Genomic DNA, 13,864 nt, shown 5'->3' with positions numbered 1-13,864 from the left:
AATGCTGAACTGATCAGTGGGGAGAATACCCAGAAGGAGTCATCTCTGAAGAGCACAGCAGTTTTGTTTGTTGTCAACTGACGCAGATGTTCATTTTTCATTAATTTTCAGTGTTATTCAAGCAGCTTTCAAATTAACATAATCAATAACATTAATGACCTTTAGAAAGCAAAGGAAGTATTAGTGATAGAATATTAAATATGGAAACCTTCTGTATTTGATATCAAGTTACCTGTCAAGCTACAGCTATTTCTAGAATTGTGGGCACTAAGAGAGAGATATTAAATTTGTTAACCAGATATTGAAAAAACCATATGTAGCAATAAAAACTTCCTTCTCTGACTTTCTCTTCATACATACAAATTTATTCCCCTTGTTAGCTGTATGCACTGATACAAACATCTTTTGATCATCATTTCTTATGTGTAGTGTGAGAAAATGCTTTGCAGGTGCTGGACTTAAAATTGTCAGTTCAGCTACCATTCAAATGGACACAGCAATGCAATTTCATCAACACTATAAATCCTTGTGTTTCCATTGTCTTTATGCAGCTGTATTGAGGACCATATGTACATGTAATTATATAGCTGTATTACACATAATTTTTCTTCCTGTTTTCTTTGTTTTCCTCTCTTGAGGATAGCCATTTGTGTTGCAGTCACTTAGTTCTTTTTTTCTGACAGGTCTCTGCACAAACTAAGACCAAATACTATGATTTTAAGAGAGAGACATGGATGGAGGCAAGATATGATATTGAACCAATGTTGGAATATCAGTTACAAAGAAAAAAAACAAACAAACAACAAACAAACAAAAACAACAACAAAAAAAACCCAAACAAACAAAAAAAAACCCACCAAACCCACAAACCCAAAACGAATGACCTGTTACTTAGATTTTTGAAACTTACATTTTCTTCATTGTCTTGTATTTTTAACATACGAGTAGCGATTTCAAAGGCTTCAGAAGGATATAAATAACATAATTACACCACTGTATCTGTAGTATAGTGTATGAGTCAAATTACAGTGATGGTGAGCATCGAGTTATTTGGCTTCCTGTGAGATACCTCTTATTCATTCATCATCTCTGACGTGTATTTTCTAGTTGTGTAGGTGTTTCATGCATTGTTACTAGGCTATAACTAGGTTATAATATTTGCACTATCAGCAATGTATGGGTAGATGTTTTCCTGTAAGTTTCATCCTCAACATTTCTATACTATTTTACTCTGTGTAAGCTAAAAAAAAAAACCAATAATAATTATAAACAACCCCCCAAAACAAAACCCAGCAAATAAAAAATCAATACCAAACACCAAAAAGCCCATAATAATGTCCACAAATATTGTTTTTCAATGTGTTGAGTAACGCTTTATTTTTCCATTTCCATTGGAGCTAGAAGATACTAATTTTTATTTGAGTTGAAAAATTAAGTGGTGGGAAAGATGGCAAGACTTTCCATTTTCTGGTAACTTTTTGGTACTGTTGGTGTTAAGGGAGTGTGGTTTCTTTGTGTTTTCTTTGGTTTGAGATTTCAAATACAAAGGCATTTAACATTAGTTGTTGTACCACATTGTACCACTGTATGTGCTATGATCATAAGGATTTTTTTCTGAACTGATAGTTGTCCCCCCCCCCCGCCCCCGAGCTGCAGTATATGGGAATTGCTTGTCATTCTCTTTGTTTTTCAATTGCCTAGACAGGTTCAGAAAAGTTCCCTAAAGTTTGTGTAGTATTTAAAAGTAGGCATCTTGTGCTTCTCTAAGGAAAAAGAGGCAATGCCTTGTATGTTATATTTATCATTCTTAAATTTTGTTTTCCTTATAATATGTAAACCATTTTCCAAGGGGAATTATCATTTAATTCTTTTGCTTTCCACTTACTACTTCATTTCAGTTTTAAGTCATCAGTGCATTTGGCAATTCTACAGCTAGTTTCTCTGTTTTAGTAATTTATGCAGATTAGAAGCAATGAAGATCTGAAAACTGGCTCCCCTGTGGCCCTTTTCAACACTTCACTTTCTAATCACTTTACTTTAATCAGTTCTTTATCTGTTCCCATGTTTAACCTGAATCTTTCCTGCTTTCAGTTTAAGATGAGGATTATCATTTGAGACATTATCAAAGACTTTATGTAGATCCAAATTATGGTGCTTGTACTCCTATTATCAATTTTATTTCTTATCTTCTCAAAAATAAAAGGTGACTGGTTGTTTTTAAATTTCTTTAAAAGTATATGAAGGTAAACTGTATTTGTCTTGAATTATTGACAATTATTTAACTATCATCATCTATAAATGAGTTGTATGCTATAGTGTAAACGACAAATTTTTAAGGTCAGTTCTCTCAGTTGTTCCCTTTTAATGCTACCGTGCGTCACAAAGTGTGTGTATGCACTCATACACAAATATGTATTGTGTAATTTTTTTAAATTGGCTATAATGAGGCAGGCAAACCAAAGAGTAGGAATTATTTTATAGTTTCAGCATATGCAAAGCAAATTACTGCACAATTCTTCAGGGCTGCAAGAGAGTTACGTACTTTTAGTCCTAACAGATAGATGAGACCGACTATTTAGACAGTCAGAGAAATGAACCTTAAAGCTTTTCTCCTCTGCTCACTGCCAGTCTTCATGTTAGCGAGGTAGTAAGATCATTCCAGATGTAAATACCTTACTGGACTTTGAATGGGAGGGGTCTTCTACTGGGCCGAAGACTGATGGCTATGATCATAGGTCATAATAACCTGACCGATCGCTCTTCATTAGATTTTTGATTTTCAAGCATATTCTAGACCTAATCATGTTTAGAATAATATCTTATGTAATACAGGTATTTTTTTATCTATAAGTGGGAATATTTAAGACAGAAAATTAGAAAGCCTAGGCAAAACCAAAACAAATGAGAGCAAAAACTACATCTATGTATTGAAACTTTTCAGACCAGTTGCTAGTGTTTTATCTATCACAAAAGGATTTTTATGTTGGCAGCTATTGAAGCAGGTTGACAATGATTATTTCTGAGTCACTTAAGTCAGACTTTCCTAAATTCTACCATGAGTATGAAAGAAGTAGTTGGACTTGATGATCTCAAAGGTCTTTTCCGACCTAGCTCTTTCTGTGATACTGTGATTCTTTGATCAAAAATATAAAGGGTTTTTTGAGAATCGGAGGTTAAAATTGAAGATAACAGTTATATTTTTCTTATTTTGATTACAAGTAAAATGAAATGGAGGAATAGGCATGTTTTAGCCGTTCAGGATAGGCATTTAATTCAGGATATGTTGCCACTTGCATAAATTATTCTGATAGATTCAACGTTAAATGCAATAAAATGAATACAAATTCATTCAGTATCTGAAGGGAGACTACAGGAAAGATAGACAGGGAGTTTACAAGCACATGTACTGACAGGACAAGGGAGAATGGATTCAAACTGAGAGTAGGTTAATTTAGATACCAAGAAGAAATCCTTTAGTGTGGGGGTGGTGAGGCACTGGACATGTTGCCCAGAGAAGCTGTGGATGCCTCATCCCTGGAAGTGTTCAAGGCCAGGTTTAATGGAGCTCGGAGCAGCCTGGTTTAGGGGAAGGTTTCCCTGCCTGTGGCAGGGGAATTGGGATGAAATGATCTTTGAGGTCCCTTCCACCCCAACCTATTGTCTGATTCTATGAATCACCAATAAGCTATCAGAATTGCGGTATGGATGTTGAAAAGGCACATTTAATCAAACGCCTGTTGATAGAGTACAAATCCTACTGTCTCGCAGTCACCTACCCAGACTACCCTGGGATGCATTCTGAAGATTAACAGTTAAAAAAACCCACCAAGTCGTTCAAGTAGTAGCTGTAGTTCAAAAACTGCCATTACACAAAACACATTATCTTTCACTTGTAGGGATGCCTGAGTTTCTCAATGTTTAGTGTGGCATGATAGAAAATCTGCATTCTAAAACACATTAGAAGACTGCATTTCACAGTAAGTAGAATGAATATATTTGACAAGAGTATTACAGATTAACACATTCTGAAAAAACACTTCAAAAAGTCATCAAAATGTTTAAAGACAGAAGAACTTGGTTATGTTTTAGAAACTGCTCTGATACAGTATACGGTGAGAGGCTACCATGGTAACATACTTAATTTAGCAATCTTTAGATCTACTCTGGCCTCAGTTTTATGAACATCTTTTTCAAGGAGCAATGCTAGAATAGATATTTGCCACCCATAATTATAGCTATTAATCACTTTAGATAATGCAAGGATGTGTCAGCTCTATATTTACCTAGTAGCATATGCTTGTTTGATGAAAAGGCCCATATAATCAAAAACATATGCTCAAGTTTGGAACAGTCATATTTCCTTACAGTGAGAATGGCAAAAGATTAGTCAATATTTACAGTAAAAATATCCTTTCTGTTTGCTACAAAATCAACTCCAACACCCCAAATAAAATAACATCAATGACAGTATCAAACAGTAAAAGAAACAGCAGGTGAAAAGAAATTGAATTTATTGGGGTTTTAGTACACAACTGAACAAAAAGGAGAAGTAAAAGTAACTTTTATTAAAAATACTTTCTTCCTTTATAATAAAAAATGGCCAAAAATAGTGTGAATTCCCCAGGCTATTTTTCATCATATGTTTATATGATTTTATCTTCCTTATCCTTTAGACTACAATGTATTATTTTAGCGCATAACCCTTTGGACAGAATGTCTTTGCTTACAGCTGGGAATGTACGTAGCAATCCTTTCTTGCAATCCCCGAAATAAGCAATTTAGCCATTCTGCAGTTCCCAAATAAGGAATTATCTGCTCAGAATCCATTTCAGATTATCATTGCTAACACAAGAATTTTAAAGATAAAAGATGACTGATTTTAGTCCTAAAGAAGCACATATTTTTTTAAACAGTAAATTTCTAAACTTCATCAAATATGCATGATCTTTGAATTTCTACATTTGTGATTTTGTAAACATTTGCTTGTAAATTTTTTTTAGGTTTACAGGCAAAAAAATACCTGATTTATAAATACATGGATATCTCTTTCAAAATGGTGCGTTTACCCCAAACTATAATTCTAACACTTGTCTTCATTATTTGTGCATATCTGAAATTTCAGCTCAGTAATTTCTGTTTATTTTGGAATAATTCAGCAGATAATTATGATATTGCAGTAAAAATTTATAGGTGTTCCTAGGGTCATGAATCCTTCAAAGATAAGGAACAAAAGCTATATTAAGTCATGAGTCTTCTTCCAAAATATCCTTCTCAGACTACCTGAGCAGAGGTGGGAATGCAACGTACCTTTTCATGACATTCCAATTAGTAATATAGTGCTTTAAATTAATCTAAACTCCTTTTTCTTATCCATCTTATATTTCTCAGTGTTTCAGATTATAAATGCTGACATACTGACATGGAGTAGTTTCTACCTCATTTTTACCAACAGAGGTAGATCTGCCCCATTTTTTACTTCATAATTTCTTTACTAAAGATTAGTGACTTTTTTTTTTTTGAAATACATTTTAAATATAAATATATTTAGCTGCAGATTGTTTTATATCATAAATGTGAAGGCTCTTACAAGTGTAGTAATTAGTTTAGGAAAGAATAAAAAACTTTGTTCGTTCCTTATGTTTACAAATAATTTTTTTTTTTCTCCTCATGCCTCATTGTACTTTCCCACTGCTTTTTCTTTTATTTTCTGGAAACACTGTCACTAAAAACTTTGTTCTTGGTAGAAATGAAAACAGCATATTTTTTACCAAAGGACTCCTTCTGAAAATTTTGCTCTTGAAAGAGAGTGAAACACTGCTATCATCTGCATATGCAATCTTGGGGGCATTATTTCATGTTTTCACATGGAAGGCAAAAGGAAAGTTTCAAGTGATGAAAAGAAATGAAAAACAACAGATGCACTGAAGTGAGACAGTAAATTTGATGTGCTCTTATCAGAAAGCTGCATTTATGAGACTTCCACTCTGTTGGGATATGCCTCCAAATGCTACAACCTAACAGGAAATAAGGTGATATTTCTACAAAATATGTATTCTATGATCACTGAAGTCATGAAGAGAATGAAAGATAAGTTGATTTTAGCTCTAGAAATAGATCTGTTTCTCTGTGTGTTTCCTGAGTTTGTAAGTTCAGAGTAAGTTATTTGATGCAGAAAATTTAATGAACTTTTTAAAATAGATTACCAAATAGGTAATACGAGCAATTAGTAAATGTTTTTCTTAAATGTTTATGTGCACCATACAGCAGTGCCATATATTAAATTGCAGAGTATTTATTTTCATATTTTTAGTGTCATAACACCTCTGAGGCAGAATGCTGTTGTGCAAGACAATATTCATTTAGAGAAATAGAAAATAGCCTTGATCCATCAGAACTTAAACCAGAGGTGCTAAACAAGAGAGAGCAGGTGAAGGGGAAAGGAAAAACAGAACAATATGCTGGACTACAAAATTCTCTGTAAGCATAGTCACTTGGATTTCAGTTATTGTTGAAAATTCTGTTACTAAAACAAGTACTGAAATATGCTTAGACTAATAAAAGTGTTTTGCCCATAAATGCAAAAATAAGTGGGAGGTCAGCACTTAGGAGCTACTCGAATCACATTGAGATAATTTATTTTAATCTTTTTGCAATTCTCGGAGCGTTTCACATTTCATGAACCCTGCAGCTTCCTTGATGAGAATCAGAGAAATACACAGAGGGGGACATAATTAAGATTAATCCATATATATTTAACTGACTAATGAATGTGGTTCGCTTACAATATGTATTCTGAGATATCACTAATAATACCTTATCTTCCTTCAACAGGTAAATATCCTGTTTCAACAGATTGCCAAAAGAAACTGTGAGAGACTTCAAAGGTAAGGATCTTCTCAAAAATGCTTGAAATTATTATTTCTTATGGTTTATTGGAAAAGAAAATGGAGAATGTTAATTCTTTTTGACTATCTGGCTGATAAAAATTGCAGATGGCATTATTCGACACAGACTTCCTGTTCATGAAGCTGTTTATGTATAAAAGAAAAAAAAATCACTTTACTCTTTATTAAAAGGATAAGCTAATTAATTTGGTAACTGCAGAAATAAAAAAGATTCATGGGGGAAAATAAAATATTAAGAGTTTGTAACATTTTTACCATATTTTTCCTTGTGCAAGATTAAAAGAATATTGTTAAGCTACTAGAAAATTAAATTTAGTAAGGTTTCTTTTTTTTCAATATAAGAGCTTTCTGACTTCATTTTTTAAAAAAAAAATTACTTGCTACAACTTTCATTCCTCTAAGAAATATTAATTTGAATTTAGTTTCAAATATTTAATTAATTTTGAGAGCTCTTTAGATTTAGAATCCATTTGGTTTGCATTCAGTTGTGAGGAATTCAGTGTCATATTGTGTACAGACTTCGGTTTGTGGTACTTCATTGTTCTTCAGCTACATCCCCTGTAACAAATAACTGATTTTTAAACTCTTCTATCCACCCTTACAGAAAATACTATTGTCTCTCAAGGACACAGGTATCAGAAGACAAGTTTTCACTAAATTTGTTATTTTTAAGTCATCAAGTTAGAGAGGATGACAAGGACATTGTGGTCTGCCCTAAACTTTGATTTGTAAACCAGAGAGAATAAAAGAGCAATAATTATAGTTCCAGTCATCATCTCTGTGCATACTTACAAAAAAACACTGGGTATTTTAAGAACCTGTCACATGTAATTTATGCATATGTTTTAATGCATACACTGGCAGTATGAGATCCTATATCAATTAATATTTAGCCACACTTTTCTACCCTGCCTTAAAAAAAATGCCCTGTAATTCATTTGTCTTCCCAAAAAACCAGCTTATTAATTACAGATATTAATGGAGAAGTTCTGAGAAAGTTCCACAAGTTTTTGGGGAATGTGCCAGATATCCTCTGAGTACTGGACATTTATGGGACTAAAACATGTAGACGGTATATCTAAGCTGAGACAAAAAATCAAAGGCTCATTTCAGAGCATGCTGTATTCCCAGAGTTACCACGGACTTCAAACATGGTCTTATGCCCCAGAAGAATTCCTGAAATATCCAGCCTTTCAGTATTTTGGCTTTGGTCCTCTCTTTTTTTTTTTGGGGGGGGGGGGGGGGGGTGTTTAGTTTTGATTTTGGTTTGTTTGTTTTTAACTTTCTTTCAAAAAATCTTTTAGGGTTTTTTTTTTTTTTTTTTTGGTGTTTTTTTTTTTTTTTTTTTTTTTTTTTTTTTTTTTTTAATCTTGATTGAAATCCGAGACCATTATGAGATATGAGAAGTCACTTTCCTTATGCCTCAGTGTGCTACTTAGTTCTCTCTTGGTATTCTTCCCATACACCTGCAATGCTTAGATTCATCCAAAACCTCCAAATTTTGAGTAGTCTATTCTACTTTGGAAATTATGAAAGAAATCATATCATAAAATGGCTGATGTTTTTTGTGTGTGCAGATGTGTTGCCAAATTTGTTCCATTTTTAATTTTTTCTTTTCAGGTCTTGTCTTTATATAAAAATATAATTGATAAGGTAATTTGTTACTTTCCCAAGGGAATAGACTTTAATCATGCCAAGATTTAAATATTATTGTCTGAGTGGAAATATTGCAGTAAAAGTAGGAAAAAAAGAACCTTAGAGCTGAAATATGTAGAAGAGTTTAAAAAAAACCAATGGGCTAAAAAAAAGCACAAAGGAGGGGAAAGAAAGGGTGCCATACTCCAAGGTCCTATTTGAATGCCACTGAGGGTGCCTAGGAAAATCGTCATTGAAGGACATAAAGTATCAGTATGAGAAAATACATGTCACATTTCTGACAGGTACATCTAACTATGAAAGAAAAAAAAGCCTTATTCAGCAAAGAAGGTTAAAGGAAGAATAGAACTAATGACATTACAATCCTCTTGAGAAGTCTTGTTTTGTTTATTAAATAAGCTACTCTAGTAAGATAAGTAAGAAGAACTGCTTAGTGTGGCAGTGTTAATTGATGCTGTCCTGGGAGTTTATCGTTATGTATTACTCTTTTTGTCCTTTCATGTAAAGATGTCAGCACATTGTTCCTGACAGGATGTACTGTATAGTATAAATTATTCTAATTGGGATAGAAAAATAGCCATCAATTCTTGCTACTCTGTATATCTAAGGCATGACTTTAATTTGTGCATAATATTATTTCCCAAGTATGAGGTTTATTTTAGGATGCACTTGAAATGAGTACTGTTTCTATGAAGTCTCCAGATGCAAAGTAGTTTATTCCATCTTGTTAAGTTTTGACACATAAAGATATATTTCCCTACACAAGTACAGTGAGCACGTGTATACAACACGTACATGATAGGAAATGAGGACAAAAGATGAAAGGAATAGAGCCCTTCAAGCCTGATGTGAGATACTTAGAAGAGAGTTAAACAGTATCTTGGCTCTTTCTTGAGTACAACTTATATTGACAGCAGTGCTACAAGCCAAGGACAGGGACAGGAAAGGGCAAGTATCAACTTTATTCTTTCTTCTTTATTCTTCACGTCATGGGTGCATGGGATGCAAGGATGGGCATATTATATCTTGTACAGGTGGTTATAGCAATGTGAGTTTCCCCCTTACTTGTGTAATTCTGGGGCATGTAAAGTTTTAGAGGCAATTTAAAGCAAAATGAATACATTTCATTGCAGTGGATTACATCAGGGATGCTGGTTGAATCCTGAGGGCAATTATTTCCAAAGAAGATAGCTTTCTGTCCTTCTGAATTCCATTATTAAATTGATCCAGCTTGTAGCCATTTCAATATATAAAACAGTTTGGGAGGGATTTTTTTTTACCTCTTAAAAAATATTAGTGGAGATTTTTTTTTTCTGAATTTCAGTAAAAAATTGAAAAAAAAAAGTAAGTACTGTTTTCAATCCTATTTCTCTAACACAGTTGAGCAATTGTGTGTATTCAGTTTTGGGCCAATCCTGTCTATACTGGACACCTTAAATATTGTTCTTTCTGGTAAAATGTGATGGAAGTGCCTTGAGGGTATGTATGCTAAGTATTTATTTATTGCATGGCTTATTGCCTAAGTTTTTTTCTCCTTAGAGGAGATCTATTAAGTACTAGAGCATTTTAGTTGAGATTATTTCACCTATGCATTAGGAAGAATTATGAATTCAAGCATGTATCATCTGTTTTGTTTAAAACCTCATCTGTCAAGCAGGTGTGTTTCTATTAGGAGAAAAAATTCCGTTCCCACCACAAGCATTTTTATCTATGTGGCTACTTCTCTTTCTTTAAGACAGAAATAGATGTTGTGATGAAAAAGAAATGAGGGTCAGGAGAATCTCTTGAAAGACTTATATAGTGGTTTTCAAAGGAGTGAAGTGACTTGGAAGGCTAGTTTCAAGAAAAATCAATGCAATTTAGGAGATGACATCATCCAGCAGACAAAATTGTTTCAGGCAGGATCCATAAACACACTTAGACATTACAAGAGCTAATACTTAGAACCATCTGTAGAGACCTGCATTGCCTCTTATATAAAAGTTAAGCCCCTCTGAATGAGATCCACAGTGAAATCCATTAACCTGTAGTTAATCATTAGGAAATCCTAAGGTATGGTGAAAATGATAGTGAAGTGGCAGGATTTCTAATCCTTTCAAGGTTTAAGATTAATGCTACTTCAAGTGACTAAACTTTGTTCCTGTTTCTTTCTTTAGGATATGGAACTGGGGTTACCTTTTTAAAAACGTAGTAGATCTGTCCCTGAAGGGCACAATTAATATGCATTCTACTTACTGTACTCCAGAATCCTCTGACTGACTATAACAGGACCCTGGCAAGTTTTCCATGCAAACAGAAATTCTTACCTTTCATCTAGTGAGAGTCAATACTCATTAGTAGCTAGTCATACCAGGCAACGCTAATTTCTTCCTGTCTGGTTGAATCAAAATTCCAGGCACAGTAAGCTGAAGAGAAGGAGCTGGTTTGAGCACAGCAGTTAAAATTGGAGAATAGAATTAGAGTTCAGGTCTATTGCCATGCATATGGATTCAATATGTAATTTACATGAAATATATACTAAATTGAATAAATATTCACTGATTAGATGAGTGAACTTCCCTTGGCCTGTTCTTGGACACTCAATCCTATTTAAAAAAAATAGATTTACAAAAAATCAATTGCTTTCTATTCGTGGTATCTGTGTGCAGACACTACTTGATTCAGTGTCATCTGTCTAAAATATGTACAGTTAAATGATTTTTTCCTGACTCATTCAAAGAGAAGAAATATTCAGGGTTTGGTTTTGTTTTGTTTTTGTTTTCTGAACTTTACACAGTCTAGCATCATACTAACACTTAGAATTGTATAAAAATTTGTGAATGTTTTCTCACTACTTATCTATTAAGTAAGGCATCTTAGTAAGAAAATTACCAAATAAATAAAATAAAAAAGGAATAAATTCCAAAGCTTCTGCTACTTTTTCTATTTGAGGGATTTTGTTGGTTTTTTTAAAATATAAACTGCTGCCTCTGACAACTTAGTCTCATTAGCTGGATTTACATAAATCCTCTACTCAGGAACAGGAATTGACTATAGAAATTCTCCTGCTAACCTCACTTGCCCAACAGTAAGGAAAGACAGGAATCTATTCTGCCTTTTCTTGTTGGCATTTGGTGTGCCAGTTCAGATTAAAATTTAAATTTCAACAATGCATTGGGAGAAAAAAAGTAACAGTCTCTGTCAGTAGGCAGTATTGCTGATCTTCTCTACTTGGGGTTTTGCTTATTTAGGCTCTCTGTATAATTTTTACCACCATCCCTCCTATCTTTGGGATTCAGGGTCTGTGCATTTTCATACAGTCGTGTCTGAATCTTGTCATGTGCCTGAGTTCCAGAAAGTGTTATGGAGGAACCTGGTTTGGCAGCTGCTGCACATTCCAGAGGAAAAAAGTGCTTAAATCTCCTGGCCCTTCTGTTTTTTCTACACAAAAACAGTTATCAGGCTCTGGAACAGGCTGCCCAGGAAAGTGGTTAATTCACTTAGAGGTATTTTAAAGACATGTAGGTGTGACACTTGGGGACATGGTTTAGAGGTGGGCTTGGAAGTGTTAGTTATGTGATTGAACTTGATTATCCTATCTTTTCCAACCTGAATGATTCTATGATTCCTACTGAATGCCACTGAAGTGGGCAATTCAGCAGGAGACAGAAAATGTCTAGTTCTACCACAGAATTTGTACCCTAACCGCTTTCCTTTCTAACCCCTTCCCACATCTTCATTCCTCCCCAGCTCGAGGTACAAGATTTCAAATTCATTTTTCTTTTACAGAATATCCCCTTTGGCTGTTCTTTATCTTGTAGAGTGAGGGCTTCTCTTTAAAATGCTCTGCTATCCTCAGTTATAGGTTACACGTGTGTTTTGGAGCTTTCTGTAATTTCACAGTTCAACCTTCTGGTGCACCAATTATAAGATGCTATATACTCATTTACAGGAAAGGCTTGAGGAAATGAATGTAATGTGTTTCAAATTGATACATAATTTGTGAACTGTAGCTGTCAATAACCTAAGAACACAATGATATATCCGAGATAAATGACAAGCTATGCTTATTTTATGCTACCTAATTTAACAGTTGAACTCTGAACTCATTTAAAGATATTACATTATTCTACCTAGAAAAAAAGAAAAATAAAAAGAAAGAAGTATCAATATTGCAAAGTTCTGTGGTCCAGACAAAGTAATTTAAGGAGACAGAATAAAATACCCAACTGAAAAAGTTTACTCCTACTACTCTAAAAATTGAGATAAGAATTGTTACTGCCAAAGCAGCACTGTTATGTAATTAGACACTATTTAATAGCACAGGTGATGAAGCAACTGTTCCTTTGATGCATTTCAAAATTTCTACATTTTCCAGTTTATTTCTTTAACTTCTTTTTGCAGAAGAGGATTCTTGCTTTACCAATCCAAGTCTGGATTGCTAAACCAGACAAGATTAATAATGCAGGCCTGAGATATTTTGATTCATACGGTTTTGACATTTGTTTCTTATGCTATATTTTCTTATTCATTCTATCACGTTGTAACTGAGTCAATAAAACTGAGCCAATCAAAACAAATTGAAGCTGAAAACAAACTTTCTTTTCCCTCTCTTGTTAGTATCTGGAGGTCCTATTTTCAGAGTCATGCGTCTGTTTCAGAGATAGAACATCTCTGCCTCACTAGTGGTTGTAAGAACAACTCGGCACACTATGTAAGCTGTCAAGAGTGTCTGTCAGGAAGAAATGGAGCCATAATGCATAACTAAACATGAAATAAAAATCAAAGCAAAGGAAAACTGAAGGGATTTGCTTATTTCTGATAGGGTGGGATTTAAATTCTCCAAGTATCGTCTAAATATGAGGTTTAGTCTATCGTTATACTCTTGCCCGTCCTCCCTTCCTCTGATTCTAATTCTGTAAATCACACATGCAAAATGGTACCTGCAATCATTGTAGCTCCTGAAGCAGTTTTTTTTACTTCCTGGTATCCCAGGTACATTGCTTTTAATCAATATTGTGGTTTGAGATTTGGTCGTCAAAGTGTCCATTAAATTTCACATTTCATTATAATTTATGGCTGCCAAGAACTGCTTTCTGTAGCTGCATTGCATGGTGCTTTCTTCTAGTAACTAACTGGAAATGTACATAGCATCAAAATTGTTGTAATCTTGGTATTTTAATGAACATACTTTCACATTCTTCATACTCTGCTAGCTTTCTATTTTTTTAATTGGTTTGGTTCAGTCTTTGCTTCATTTATGTTTCTATTATGATCTTCCTCTTTAGCTTTAAAAGCATGAGCCTCTCACACCTGACCTATGT

General features: G+C 34.0%; 1 long non-coding RNA gene across 1 annotated transcript in view; it reads left to right on the top strand.

Moving 5' to 3' along the window:
- Window positions 1-13,864, top strand: part of LOC120753086 (uncharacterized) — a 275,704-nt gene that overhangs the window by 165,131 nt on the left and 96,709 nt on the right. The window contains exon 4 of the long non-coding RNA XR_009207872.1: window positions 6,832-6,884. This is a non-coding gene — a long non-coding RNA (uncharacterized LOC120753086). The remainder of the gene's footprint in view (window positions 1-6,831; window positions 6,885-13,864) is intronic.

This window comes from Hirundo rustica, chromosome 5, assembly GCF_015227805.2.
Source record: "Hirundo rustica isolate bHirRus1 chromosome 5, bHirRus1.pri.v3, whole genome shotgun sequence".
Classification (NCBI taxonomy): domain Eukaryota; kingdom Metazoa; phylum Chordata; class Aves; order Passeriformes; family Hirundinidae; genus Hirundo; species Hirundo rustica.
This window is presented reverse-complemented; position numbering and strand designations above follow the sequence as displayed.